The 15,068-nt window shown below is 42.3% G+C and overlaps 1 long non-coding RNA gene across 1 annotated transcript; it reads right to left on the reverse strand.

Moving 5' to 3' along the window:
- Nucleotides 1-5,076: 5,076 nt before the first annotated feature.
- LOC135511754 (uncharacterized) lies at nt 5,077-6,306 on the reverse strand. Its single transcript, XR_010451311.1, has 2 exons — nt 5,958-6,306; nt 5,077-5,762 (listed from the first exon to the last, which is right to left on the reverse strand). It is a non-coding gene; the product is annotated as an uncharacterized LOC135511754 (long non-coding RNA).
- Between the last annotated feature and the right edge of the window lie 8,762 nt (nt 6,307-15,068).

Below are 15,068 nucleotides of genomic sequence, written 5' to 3' on the forward strand. Positions count from 1 at the left end.
GCTGGCTGCCCGGCCAAACTGAGCAATTGGGGGAGAAGGGCCTTGGTCAGGGAGGTGACCAAGAACCCGATGGTCACTCTGACACATCTCCAGAGTTCCTCTGTGGAGATGGGAGAACCTTCCAGAAGGACAAACATCTTTGCAGCACTCCAACAATCAGGCCGTTATGGTAGAGTGGCCAGGTGGTAGCCACTCCTCAGTAAAAGGCACATGACAGCCATCTTGGAGTTTGCCAAAAGGCACAGAAAGGACTTTCAGTCCATGAGAAACAAGATTCTCTGATCTGATGAAACCAAGATTGAACTCGAATGCCAAGCTTCACGTCTGGAGGAAATCTGGCACCATCCCTACAGTGAATTATGGTGGTGGCAGCATCATACTGTGGGAATGTTTTTCAGAGGCGGGGACATAGAGTTAGTCAGGATCGGGGAAAGATTAACGGCGCAAAATACAGAGAGATCCTTGATGAAAACCTGCTCCAGAGCGCTGAGGACCTCAGACTGGGGTGAAGGTTCACCTTCCAACAGGACAAAGACCCAAAGCACAGCGAACATCTCTGGAGAGACCTGAAAATAGCTGTGCAGCGACGCTCCCCATCCAACCTGACAGAGCTTGAAAGGATCTGCAGAGAAGAATGGGAGAAACCCCCCAAATATAGGTGTGGCAAGCTTGTAGTGTCATACCCAAAAAGACTCTGCTGTAATCTCTGTCAAACGCGTTTCAACAAAATACTGAGTAAAGGGTCTGAATGCTTATGTAAATGTAATATTTCAGTTCTTTTTTTTTTTGCTAAATTGTCTAAAAACCTGTCAAACCTTGATCTGTTTCAACCGTCCTGTGCTTTTCTCCACCCCCCAATAGTTGGCTCCCGTTTTCCCCTGTGTATTTATACCTGCGTTTTCTGTTTGTCTGTTGCCAGTTCATCTTGTTTTAATATTTTTCCTTGCTCTCTAGTTCTTTGTTTCTAGCCTTTCTGGTTCTGACCTTTCTGCCTGACCTGACCTTTCTGCCTGCCTGCCATTATGTACCTGTCAGACTCTGACCTGGTTACAAACCTCTGGATTTCCTCAACCTGCCCTTTGCCTGCCCCCCGTGTTACAATAAACAATCTCAGAGCTGAACCATCGGCCTCCTGTGTCTGTATCTGGGTCATATCCTGAGTCGTGATAGTACGAACTGGCCATGACTGACCCACCAGACCCACCTGACCCATCGGACCAGCTCCGCAACGCTGTCTCCGTCCAAGGAGTCACCATTGGTAACACGAGGAAGTACTTCAAGACCTTATGGAAGGACTCCAGCAGAATGCCACGCTTTCACTGCATTGCTGGAGCAATTCTGTGGGTTATCTACTTAGCAGCAAGCCACAACAGAAACCCCCCTGACTCAGTTACCCAGCTACCAGTGGCGCTTCTCCCCAATCTACCCCGGCTTCCCGAGAACCCTGTTGACCTCCTCCAGAGCACTACGCTGGGGATCCAGGATCCTGCAGTGGTTTTCTCTCCCAGTGTTCTCTCATCTTTGAGCTGCAGCCCTCTTCGTTTCTCTCGGATCGCTTGAGGATAGCGTATTTGATACGACAATCCACTGTTTGCCTCAGTCTGGAGGAGTTTGTGGCGGAGGTTAGAAAGGTGTTTGATTCTTCGTTGTCCGGGAGAGAGGCTGCTCGTAAGCTACTGCAACTGCGTCAAGACTCCTGTAGTATGGCAGACTATGCTGTAGATTTTTGCACTTTGGCCGCCGAGAGTACCTGGAACCCGGAAGCTCTGTTCTACATGTTCCTGCATGGATTATCGGAGGTGGTTAAAGACTAGATCGCAGCCTGGGAGCTTCCCATGGATCTCGACTCTCTCATAGCCTTAACCATACGGATCGATGGGCTGCTACGGGAACATTGGAGGGAGAGGAGGTCTGCTCCCGGTCACACTCGCTCATCCACTGTGCCGACCTCACCTCCGAGGAATCTGAGAAGTCCCCGGGAGAATCCGATGTCACCCGAGTACCCTTGGGAATAACAAAGGTGCTTTCGACTCACTTCCTCCGGAGCCCATTTAACTGTGCAGAGCCAGATTGTCTCCTGCTGAACACTTACGCAGACTGAACACCAAGAGCTGTCTGTACTGTGGACAGCAGGACATATCAATCTATCTATTGGCGCTCTATTGGCAGAGTCACTCACAATATGTTTCCCATTAACATGAAAGTGTCAGGTAATCACAGTGAGTCTATGCAGTTCCTGCTCATTGAATCCCCTCACGCACCCGTAGTTTGGGGGTTTTCATGGCTCCAGAGGCACAATCCTCTGATCGACTGGGCCACTGGTCTGAAGTCGGCGCAGCCTGCCCCGGGACGTCTTCCTCGGATCTCTCCGCCATTCCCGCAGAGTACCAGGACCTCCAGGAGGTTTTTGACAAGGCCCACACTACATCTCACCCTCCGCATTGACCCTACGACTGCGCTATGGACCTTCTCCCGGAAACGACACATTCCCTGTCGGGTCCAGAGACCAAGACCATGGAAAATATACATTGAGGACTCTCTTGCTGCAGGGAGTATTCGTCCATCTGCCTCCCCCGTTGGCGCAGGGTTCTTCTTTGTGGAGTAGGACAAAACCCTGCGCCTGTGTATCGACCTCCTGGGCCTGAATGACATCATGGTTAAAAAAAACGTTACCCTCTACCACTCATCTCCTTGGCTTTCGAGCCTCTCCAGGGGGCAAATATTTCTCAAAGTTGGACCTTCGGAACACCTACCATCTGGTTCAGACACAGGAAGGAGACGAATGGAAGACAGCTTTAAACATGGCTAGCAGGCACCACGAGTACCTTGTTATGCCATTCAGATTGATCAATGCTCCCACAGTTGTCTAGGCCCTAGTCAACAATATGCTCCATGACATGTTGAACCGGTTCGTATTTGTCTACCTTGACGACATCCTTGTTTTTTCCCGGTCAGTTCAAGAACTCGTCCACGTAAGACAGGTCCTTCAGCATCTTCTGGAGAACCAGCTTTTTGTTAAAGCTGAAAATTATGAATTTCATCACTCCACCATCTACTTCCTAGGGTAAGCCATTGCTGCTGGAAATATTAAGATGGACTCTGACAAGGTGAGAGCGGTGGTGGATTGGTCTCAATCCACCTCGAGAGTGCAGCTGCAACGTTTCCTGGGGTTTGCTCATTTCTACCGCCGCTACTCCCGGGTTACAGCACCTTAGCTTCCGTGATGGAGGTTGACACCTCGGACGTCGGAGTGGGGGGCCGTCCTGTCCCAGCGTTCTGCCCAGGACCAAAAGCTGCATCCCTGCGCTTTCCTTTCCCATTGTCTTAACCCCGCTGAGAGAAACTACGACGTGGGAAATCGAGAACTACTTGCGTCAAAATGGTGTTGGAGGAGTGGAGGCTCTAGGCAAGCTCGATGGGCCCTGCTATTATGGGTAATTTTCCAATACATGTATTGTGAAATCTTAAAGTAGTAAACAGAATCATTATGGGTTTAAGGGAAGCTAATACATAATCTTATAATTATCCTCACACATGCACCTGCATTATGTGTTTATATGTGTTATTTTTTGTATCATTACTATGGTCACGCCATCAATAATATCTACGTCCTGGAGTGTGTACTAATAAAAGGAGGGGAAACCAAGTAACGATGGGCTTAGATAAATTAGAAGTAAGACTAGGAAACAATAGTGGCAGAAAACCAAAAGGTTTTGGTCATTTACATAAAGAGGCGTGACTATGTATGATGTGTCAAACTGAAACTGTATATAAAGAGATCCGAGTCTGAGACCGGCAGTTGCCCGCGGACCAGCTCGGCTTGTTACTTTGAAATAAAGCCTATTCTGAACTTACAAACTCCAGTGTTTAAGATATATTTAAGAACTATTTCCACGACACTATTCACTCAGTTCAACTGTACCATCTCCTACCGTCCGGGATCCAAGAATGTGAAGCCGCATGCGCTCTCACGCCTCTATAGCCCCGCTGCTACACCGTTGGACCCAGAGACCACCCTCCCTACCTCTTGTCTAGCGGCTGCACTCATCTGGGGTATAGAGAACCAGGTCCGTGAGGCGCAGCGCTCCCTGGGTGGGTGGGCGGCTAACCGGATGTTTGTCCTGGACTCTGCCCTGTTCCCCGGTCCTGGAATGGGCTCGTTCCTCCAGACTTGCCTGCCATCCTGGCTCCTGTAGGACCCTGGCCTCGCATGACAACGTTTTTGGTGGCCCACCATAGTTCTTGATGTCTCCGTGTTCGTCGCCGTCAGCACTGTGTGTGCTCAGAATAAGACTGCAGCAAGCTCCGTCTGCCACCTGTTCCTCAATGCCCCTGGTCTTTATATATCCCTGGACTTCGTTACTGGTCTCCCTCCATCAGATAGCAACACCACCCCTCTTCTCAAGACCACCACCAGGTGGACTGCCACCGGACCTCTGCACTCCGCTAGTCTCGGGCAGAGGCTATGGCTGTGCATTCGGGATCTGCTCCTCCGGGTGGATTCCCATAAACTTTCCCCTCATTTTATCTGCCTTTTCCAAATCTAAGATTCTTAGCCCCTCTGCTGTTCGTCTTCTGTTGCCCCGCACCCTCCGTATACATCCCAACTTTCACATATCTAGGATTAAACTGTTTTACAGCCCTTTGTCTCCTGATTTCTGTTGGTCTGTTGCCATTTCATCTTGTTTCATTTTGGTTCTGATCTTTCTGCCTGCCCTGATCATGCCTGCCGTTCTGTACCTGCCTGATTCTGACCTGGTTTATAAACCTCTGCCTGCCCTGACCCTGAGCTGTCTTCCGTCCTGTACATGTCGGACCTGGTTACAAACCTCTGCCTGTCCTTTGCCTGCCCCTGTGTTATAATAAATTGAGAACTAAACCATCCACCTCCTGTGTCTGCATCTGGGTCAAAACCTTTTTTTTCTTTGTCATTATGGGGTATTGTGTATAGATTGTTGAGGGGAATAAGGCTGCAATGTAACACAACGTGGAAAAAGTCAAGGGGTCCAAATACATTCCCGAGTGCACTGTATTTCCTGTTGGACACACTCTTAATAATGTAATACATTTACACACTTATCATAAATGTTTTTATTAGCTAGAATTTCAAGTGGTGACAATATCACAGACACTATCAAGAATGCAATATCATCTTGATAGGGTTTATTAAGCATATATTTTCCCAAATTACACAAGCCACTGATTCATTTTACAAATGTTTAAAAATTTAGGTTTTGGAGCAAATCTCTGGCTTGGATTGCAGAATAGATATTATTTTTCAGATATCTGTACTGCCTTATCTTCTGTTACTTGTTTACTTTGAGTAGCAACGTCAAATGTTGTTTTAGGCTTGTGATCTTTTCCCTGGTCATCGACCCAGATCTCTCCTGACTTGGCATACTTGATGGCTTTGTTAGCGGTGATGATGAAGGATCTAGGCTGTTCAATGAAATTAACCGCCTTGTAGTTTTGGAAGAGATATTCATTGTCGGTTTTTCCAGTGACAAACATGACCTCGAAGGCAGGGCAGTCGATGTAGTCTCTCGCTGGGATGAATTGGATGGAAACGTCTTTACTGCGAGCGAAGTTCAGCGTTGATGCTGTTGTAGCTTTGGCATGGATGTCCATGAGCCCTACACAGATTTCTCCACCAATGTCAACATGGGTGTCTTGGAGTTCCAACTTTGACTTTTTGCAGAAAATCTTAATGTTGTCGTCTGTTGCATTGGCAATGTGAGTACCTGTATTTCCCATTGCTGCAGCTGTGAGAAACATAATAATTATTTGATGAACAGTACACTAACAAAAATGTTATTGTTGTGATCTGTGAACTGACACTTTTAAACCACTGTAATCAAGTATAAAAAGCAGATATGCATAGAGAGGGAAAATGGGACAGAGGATTAATAAAGATAACACATCTGGATGAATTGGACAATTAGAAGAAGACTACTCACCTGGTTGGATTCAAAATCAGGCGATGAACTGAAGAGGGGTTTCAGAGTGTGATTCAGGAGCAATACCTCTATCTAGACACATCACTGGGTTTATATAGATCACATTCTTCCTCTTTTACTCTTTCTATCAGATTCTTGAGAAACAAGAAGTCTGGTTATGTCCTGATAAGAATTAAATCGTCTGCTGTTCTTCATCATCATTTGACTCTGTGATGAAAAACAAGTTGTTGCCAAAGTTTCAGAACTTGACTGCTGTACATTAGGGTTACAAATTAAATCTAACTATCATTAGTTGTTGTTACCTATGTGGGCTGGTCCATTTGAGATAAAACATACATTTGGAAGTTGAAATAATTTTATATTATAAGGTGTGAGTGAAATTTGACATTTATCTGAGTTGACTAAGGTTTGACAACTGAGCAGTTATTTTCAGTTGTGGGCAGTTGGACAATGACTTTTTTTGTCAAGTGACTGCAAGACTTGCAGCATACACAATGGTTAGATGATAAATTGTCTTTGAAGCAACTAAAAGTCCAACTATTATTTTTTTGGGGGGGGGGTCTTGTTTCTCATATTAAATTAAGTAAAAGGGAGATTCAGCAACACTTGGAGGAAAATGGAATTAAATAAAAAAGAACCAACGCGGCATTGACCCTTCCCTCATATTACATTGAGAAAAGACTTGTACAAGACATCTTCCTACCCATATTTGACTATGGTAATGCAATGTATTGTAGTCACATCCCAAATTATTGGCACCTTTGATAAAGGTAAGAAAAAAAATACTGTATAAAATAGATAATGCAAATACTGATCTTTACACAAAAACAAGATACACTTGCCTGGTAGAGGACCCAAATCTATCACTGTTTCAGTGGTTTTAATTGTTACCATAATAGTGTGCAATTGGTATATTTGTCTCTTTTCATTTTCTGAGTTCTTTGGATGACGGATGGATTTTACATGTTGATAAGGGAATTTATGTTTAAAGGTAAAGAATTCCACCCTGAAGTGCAATTATGACATTATGTAACATATATAAAGAATAATTAGACAAACGTAACTATTAGTAATTATTAGATTCTGTAACATGTATAATGAATTAGAATGATGAACTTCAGTCTAATAAGGTTTGGTCGAGACAAGTAGAAATGTGTGTGTGTGTGTGACTAAGAAAATAGCGAGAACAATTAAACTGTGTATGACCTGGCTAGAACTCTCAGAAATTTGACGTGTTACCTCATTTTTATATCCCAGTGAAACAGAAAGCCATGAAAGGCCACAATACAGTTCCTTAAACTGAGATTAATTTTAAAAAGTAGAATGTTAATGCAGAGTACATTTTTGTTAATTGTATTTATAAGAATCATTAGGGTTGACAAATCATTTTGACACCTGTTTTTTTTTTGCTTGTTAAATAAAGCTTTTCTCTGAGCAATTGTTACACTATAAAATAGAATTTCCCCACAACAAAATTGCATACAAAACGACTATAGCTCCGTTTTTTTTGCTCATCTTTATCATGGGTGCCAATAATTTCAGATGTGACTGTATGTATGCATGCTGCTACCTCCACATTATGTGTTCAATCTTGACGTTGTTTATCATGTGCTCTTTTATTGCTAATGCTAAGTGTCTCACCCACCATTGTGTCACATGCCAGAGTATAGGCTGGACCTCACTAAACCACAAGAAGTTTACAGCACTGGTATCTGGCAATTCATCAGAAACTTCCTCCATATCGCCCTTCCTTATAAAATTTAGCATCTAGTTCAAGGAATTGGATACTTTTCAAAATTTCATATCCATGCACAGACATTGGAAAACCAGTGTTTGTTTTTACGGCCTATGGTCCTGGGGTTTGAGAAGTGAAAAATTATTCTTTAGTTGTTAATTTTCTTTAATTCTAAAGGTACAACCTCGATTCGAGCCAATGTCTTCAGAACTGAAGAAGTGGTTTGGAAGTGTGGCTCAGGAGCAATACCTACCTAGACAATCACTTGGTTTATATAGAACAATGGCGCCGGAGTAGATGGCTACCGTTTTATGGCCTCCTAACCAATTGTGCTATGGTGTGTGTTTTTTTTCACGTTATTTTGAACATAATGTTTCTGCCACTGTCTCTTATGACTTAAAAGAGCTTCTGGATATCAGGACAGCGATTACTCACCTCGTACTGGGCAAAGATTTTTCTTTAACGAGTCAGACGCAAAGGATTTATTTCAGACACCCGACAAGGCCCAAATCCCCATCATTCGCATGAGAAAGAGAGAGAGATATCCGCGACGTAGGTCGGGGTGCCTTGTAAGGATCCGACGGCGAATGGGTAATCTGCCTCTACCATCAGTCCTATTAGCCAACGTACAACCATTGGATAATGAAATAGACCAGCTACGATCACGAATATCCTACCAACAGGACATAAAAAAAAACTGTAATATGTTATGTTCCACCGAGTCGTGGCTGAACTACGACATGGATAATATACAACTGCCGATGTTTACTCTACATCGGCAAGATAGAACAGCTGCCTCCAGTAAGACAAGGGGTGGCGGTCTTTGTAAATTTGTAGGCCACAACTATCTAGGTAAATAGTTTTCATCTATATATTTTGTAGCTGTCTATTTACCCCAACAAACCGATGCTGTCACTAAGACTGCACTCAATGAGCTGTATAAGGCCATAAGCAAACAAGAAAATGCTCATCCAGTGGCAGTGCTCCAAGTGCCCGGGGACTTAAATGCAGGGAAACTTAAAATCCTTTTTACCTTATTTCTACCAGCATGTTAAATGTGCAACCAGAAGAAAGAAAAAACTCCAGACCACCTTTACTCCACACACAGAAGTGTACAAAGCTCTTCCTCGCCCTCCATTTGGCCGATCTGACCATAATTCTATTCTCCTGATTCCTGCTTACAAGCAAAAACTAAAGCAGGAAGCACCAGTGACTCGTCAATAAATAAGTGGACAGATGACGCAGATGCTAAGCTACAGAACTGTTTTGCAAGCACAGACTGGAATATGTTCCGGGATTCTTCCGATGGCATTGAGGAGTACACCACATCCGTCACTGGCTTCATCAATAAGTGCATCTGACGCCCCCCCACAGTGACTGTATGTACATACCCCAACCAGAAGCCAAAGATTACAGGCAACATCTACACTGAGCTCAAGGGTAGAGCTGCAGCTTTCAAGGAGTGGGACGCTAACCCGGACCCTTATAAGAAATCCCGCAATGCCCTCAGTGTCACACCCTGACCATAGTTTGCTTTGTATGTTTGTATGTTTTGTTTGGTCGGGGTGTGATCAGAGTGGGCATTCTATGTTGTGTGTCTAGTTTGTCTGTTTCTGTGTTTGGCCTGATATGGTTCTCAATCAGAGGCAGGTGTTAGTCATTGTCTCTGATTGGGAACCATATTTAGGTAGCCTGTTTGGTGTTGGGTTTCGTGGGTGATTGTTCCTGTCTCTGTGTTTGTTTGCACCAGATAGGCTGTTTGGGTTTTTTCACGTTTATTGTTTTTGTATACTGTTCGTGGTTTCAACTTTATCAAAGATGTATACAAGTAACCACGCTGCCTTTTGGTCCGCCTCTCCTTCAACTCAAGAAAACCGTTACACTCAGACAAACCACCAAAACATCAATTCAGGACTAAGATTGAATTGTACTATACCGGCTCTGACGCTCGTAGGATATGTCAGGGCTTGCAAACTATTACAGACTAGAAAGAGAAGCACAGCCATGAGCTACCCAGTGACACGAGCCAACCAGACGAGCTAAATTACTTCTATGCCTGCTTCGATGCAAGCGACACGTAAGCATGCATGAGAGCATCAGCTGTGCTGGACGACTGTGTGATCACACTCTCCGTAGCCAATGTGACTAAGACCTTTAAACAGGTCAACATTCACAAGGCCGTAGGGCAAGACAGATTACCAGGACGTGTACTCTGAGCATGCGCTGACCAACTGGCAAGTGACTTTACTGACATTGTCTCTGACTGAATATGGAATACCAACAGGTTTCAAGCAGACCACCATAGTGTTCTTGGGCACAGGGACTAAGGTAATCTGCCTAAATGACTACCGACCCGTAGCGTTCATGTCTGTAGCATGAAGTGCTTTGAAAGGCTGGTCATGGCTCACATCAACACCATTATCCCAGAAACCCTAGACCCCACTGAAATTCTCATTCCGCCCCAACAGATCCACAGATGATGCGATCTCTATTGCACTCCACACTGCCTTTTCCCACTTGGACAAAAGGAACACCTAACATGAGAATGCTATTCATTGACTACAGCACAGCTTTCAACACCATAGTGCCTTCAAAGCTCATCAAGCTAAGGACCCTGGGACTAAACACCTCCCTCTGCAATTGGATCCTGGACTTCTTGACGGGCTGCCCCCAGGTGGTAAGAGTAAGTAACAACACATCTGCCATGCTGATCCTCAACACGGGGGCCCCTCAGGGGTGTGAGCTCAGTCCCCTCCTGTATTCACTCTTCACCTATGACTGCATGGCCAAGCATGACTCCAACACCATCATTAAGTTTGCTGACGACACAACAGTGGCCTGATGCTGTGATGCATCACAAAATAATTGAACCTTCCTATTCTTATAGCTTCTACAGATTGTACATTTTTGCTAAAATAATTATTATATTATTGATTGATTATGGCTTTTTAAAATCACCCAGTATTGCTATCTGTAGTGTTAGTTCTAGGCAAATTTTGCAATTCTTCAGCCATTCCTGGACCTATGACCAAAAATGAGCTACATATGGACAATACCAAAATAAATGATCTAATGACTCTGCCCCCTCACAGCAGAATCTGCAGAGCTGGGAAGGTTGTATCCCCCATATATATATATATATATATATATAAAACATTCTATTAGTTGCAAGAATTTTGTATAGTAAGTTATATTGAAAAATTCTAAGTTTTGAATCCGGCGTTGTTTTGAGTATCAATTCATAAACCATGTGCCATAGGATGGGTACATCAAATCTCTTCACAACTATTTTGCAATTTATATGGCACAGCTGTCAGTTTTTTGGTCCTTTCCCAGACTATTTGCATTGTCCCCTACCCCTCTTTTACGCTGTGGCTAGACTATGTTAATTATCTATGCATAGTTTAGCTCTACCTACATGTACACTATCGTTCAAAAGTTTGGGGTGACTTAGAAATGTCCTTGTTTTTGAAAGAAAATAAATTGTCCATTAAAATAACATCAAATTTATCAGAAATGCAGGGTAGACATTGTTAATGTTGTAAATGACTATTGTAGCTGGAAACGGCAGATTTATGAAAAATCTACATAGGCGTACAGAGGCACATTATCAACAACCATCACTCCTGTGTTCCAACGGCATGTTGTGTTAGCTAATCCAAGTTCTATTTAATTACATTTGAATTCATTTTTACTCCTTTTCCTCCCCAATTTTGTGGTATCCAAGTGGTAGGTATAGTCTTGTCTTACCGCTAAAACTCCCGTACGGACTCGGGAGAGGCGAAGGTCGAGAGCCATGCGACCTCCGAAACACAACAAAACCAAGCCGCACTGCTTCTTGACACAATGCCCACTTAACCCGGAAGCCAGTCGCACAACAAACGCTAATGCTCCAGATACTCAACTAGTCTAAAGAAGGTCAGTTTATTGCTTATTTAATCAGAACAACAGTTTTCAGCTGTGTTAACATAATTGCAAAAGGGTTTTCTAATGATCAATTAACCTTTTAAAATTATAAACTTGAATTAGCTAACACAACGTGTCTTTGGAACACAGGAGTGATGGTTGCTGTTAATGGGCTTCTGTACACCAATGTAGATATTCCATAAACAATCAGCCGCTTCCAGCTACAATAGTCATTTACAACATTAACAATGTCTACACTGTATTTCTGATCAATTTGATGCTATTTTGAGGGACAAAAATGTGCTTTTCTTTCAAACACAAGGACATTTCTAATTGATCTCAAACTTTTGAACAGTAGTGTACATACAGTGGGGAGAACAAGTATTTGATACACTGCCGATTTTGCAGGTCTTCCTACTTACAAAGCATGTAGAGGTCTGTAAACACCCCAACTTCTTCCATTTTCTAATAATTGCGCCAACAGTTGTTGCCTTCTCACCAAGCTGCTTGCCTATTGTCCTGTAGCCCATCCCAGCCTTGTGCAGGTCTACAATTATATCCCTGATGTCCTTACACAACCCCTGGCCATGGCCATTGTGGAGAGGTTGGAGTCTGTTTGATTGAGTGTGTGGACAGGTGTCTTTTATACAGGTAACGAGTTCAAACAGGTGCAGTTAATACAGGTAATGAGTGGAGAACAGGAGGGCTTCTTAAAGAAAAACTAACAGGTTTGTGAGAGCCGGAATTCTTACTGGTTGGTAGGTGATCAAATACTTATGTCATGCAATAAAATGCTAATTGATAACTTAAAAATCATACAATGTGATTTTCTGGATTTTTGTTTTAGATTCCGTCTCTCACGGTTGAAGTGTACCTATGATAAAAATTACAGACCTCTACATGCTTTGTAAGTAGGAAACACTGCCGATTTTGCAGGTTATCAAATACTTGTTCTCCCCACTGTATTATCTCAATTACCTCAACTAACCTGTGCCACCGCACATTGACTCTGTACCGGTAGTCCCTGGATAGAGGCTTGCTACTGTTATTTAACTGCTGCTCTTCAATTTATTTTTATTTACACTTATTTATTTTTCTATTTTTTTACTTAACACTTATTTTTCTTAAAACTGTATTGTTGGTTAAGAGCTTGTATGTAAGCATGTCACTGTAAGGTCTACTACACCTATTGTATTCAGCGCATGTGACAAATAACATTTTATTTTGAGATCACCTTCTTCCTCCTTTATTCTTTCTCTAAGATTCTTGAGAAACAGGAAGTTGTGTCATGTCCTGATAAGAATTAAATTGTCTGCTGTTCTTCATCATCATTTGACTCTGTGATGAAAAACAAGTTGTTGCCAAAGTTTCAGAACTTGACTGCTGTACATTAGGGTTACAAATTAAATCTAACTGTCATTAGTTGTTGTTACCTATGTGGGGTGGTCCATTTGAGATAAAACATACATTTGGAAGTTGAAATAATTTTATATTATAAGATGTGAGTAAAATTTGACATTTATCTGAGTTGACTAAGGTTTATGACAACTGAGCAGTTATTTTCAGTTGTGGGCAGTTGGACAATGACTTTTTTTGTCAAGTGACTGCAAGACTTGCAGCATACACAATGGTTAGATGATAAATTGTCTTTGAAGCAACTAAAAGTCCAACTATTATTTATTTTTTTTGGGGGGGGGGGGTCTTGTTTCTCATTAAATTAAGTAAAAGGGAGATTCAGCAACACTTGGAGGAAAATGGAATTAAATAAAAAAGAACCAACGCGGCATTGACCCTTCCCTCATATTACATTGAGAAAAGACTTGAACAAGACATCTTCCTACCCATATTTGACTATGGTAATGCAATGTATTGTAGTCACATCCCAAATTATTGGCACCTTTGATAAAGGTACGAAAAAAATACTGTATAAAATAGATAATACAAATACTGATCTTTACACAAAAACAAGATAGACTTGGGTCCTCTACCAGGCAAGTGTATCACTGTTTCAGTGGTTTTAATTGTTACCATAATAGTGTGCAATTGGTATATTTGTCTCTTTTCATTTTCTGAGTTCTTTGCCTTTGGATGACGGATGGATTTTACATGTTTATAAGGGAATTTATATGTTTAAAGGTAATGACTAAAGAATTCCACCCTGAAACGCAATTAGGACATTATGTAACATATATAAAGAATAATTAGACAAACATAACTATTAGTAATTATTAGATTCTTTAACATGTATAATGAATTAGAATGATAAACTTCAATCTAATAAGGTTTGGTCGAGACAAGTTAAAATGTGTGTGTGTGTGTGTGTGTGTGTGTGCGTGTGACTAAGAAAATAGCGAGAACAATTAAACTGTGTATGACCTGACCTGGCTAGAACTCTGACAAACTTATGGCAGGAAAGGGAGTCCCATCAAGGTCCCTCTAATCTCGGGTGAATAGAACTGCCAGCTTGTTAGTGATAAACAGTGGTGAGAACTATGGGGAAGGATACATCCCACCTACTGTCTGTGTGTAGGTATGTGCGTAAGTAGGGAGGGAGGGAGTGAGTTATAAAATGACATGTTCTTTGTATTTTGACTTTAGAACTTTCTCGTGAATAACCTTTACGGACCTTTACGGAGTCTTTGCCTAATTATTATTAAACCCGGGTCTTACAAACCTCGGGGATTGGTCAAAGCTTAAATAATTGTTAGTTATTATCATTGGGATTGAAAATTCTCATGACACATGTGTAACCTCATTTTTATACCCCAGTGAAACAAGAAGCCAGGAAAGGCCACAGTTCCTTAAACTGAGAATAATTTTTTTAAATACGGTGGCAAGAAAAAGTATGTGAACCCTTTTGAATTACCTGAACTTCTGCATAAATTGGTCATACAATTTGATCTGATCTTCATCTACAGTAAGTCACAACAATAGACAAACACGGTCTGCTTAAGCTAATAACACACAAACAATTATACGTTTTAATGTCTTTATTGAACACACCGTGTAAACATTCACAGTGCAGGGTGGGAAAAGTATGTGAACCCTTGGATTTAATAACTGGTTGACCCTCCTTTGGCAGCAATAACATCAACCAAACGTTTTCAGCAGTTGTGATCAGACCTGCACAACGGTCAGGAGGAATTTTGGACCATTCCCCTTTACAAAACTGTTTCAGTTCAGCAATATTCTTTGAATGTCTGGTGTGAACCTCTCTCTTGAGGTCATGCCACAGCATCTCAATTGAGTTGAGGTCAGGACTCTGACTGAGCCACTCCAGAAGGCGTATTTTCTTCTGTTGAAGCCATTCTGTTGTTGATGTACTTATGTGTTTTTGGTTGTTGTCAACTTCTGTTGAGCTTCAATTGGCGGACAGATTGCCTTACATTCTCTTGCAAAGTGTCTTGCTTAACTTGGGAATTAATTTTTCTGTCGATGATCGCAAGCTGTCCAAACCATGATGCTCTTTT

The sequence above is a fragment of the Oncorhynchus masou genome, chromosome 24 (assembly GCF_036934945.1).
Source record: "Oncorhynchus masou masou isolate Uvic2021 chromosome 24, UVic_Omas_1.1, whole genome shotgun sequence".
Classification (NCBI taxonomy): Eukaryota; Metazoa; Chordata; class Actinopteri; order Salmoniformes; family Salmonidae; genus Oncorhynchus; species Oncorhynchus masou.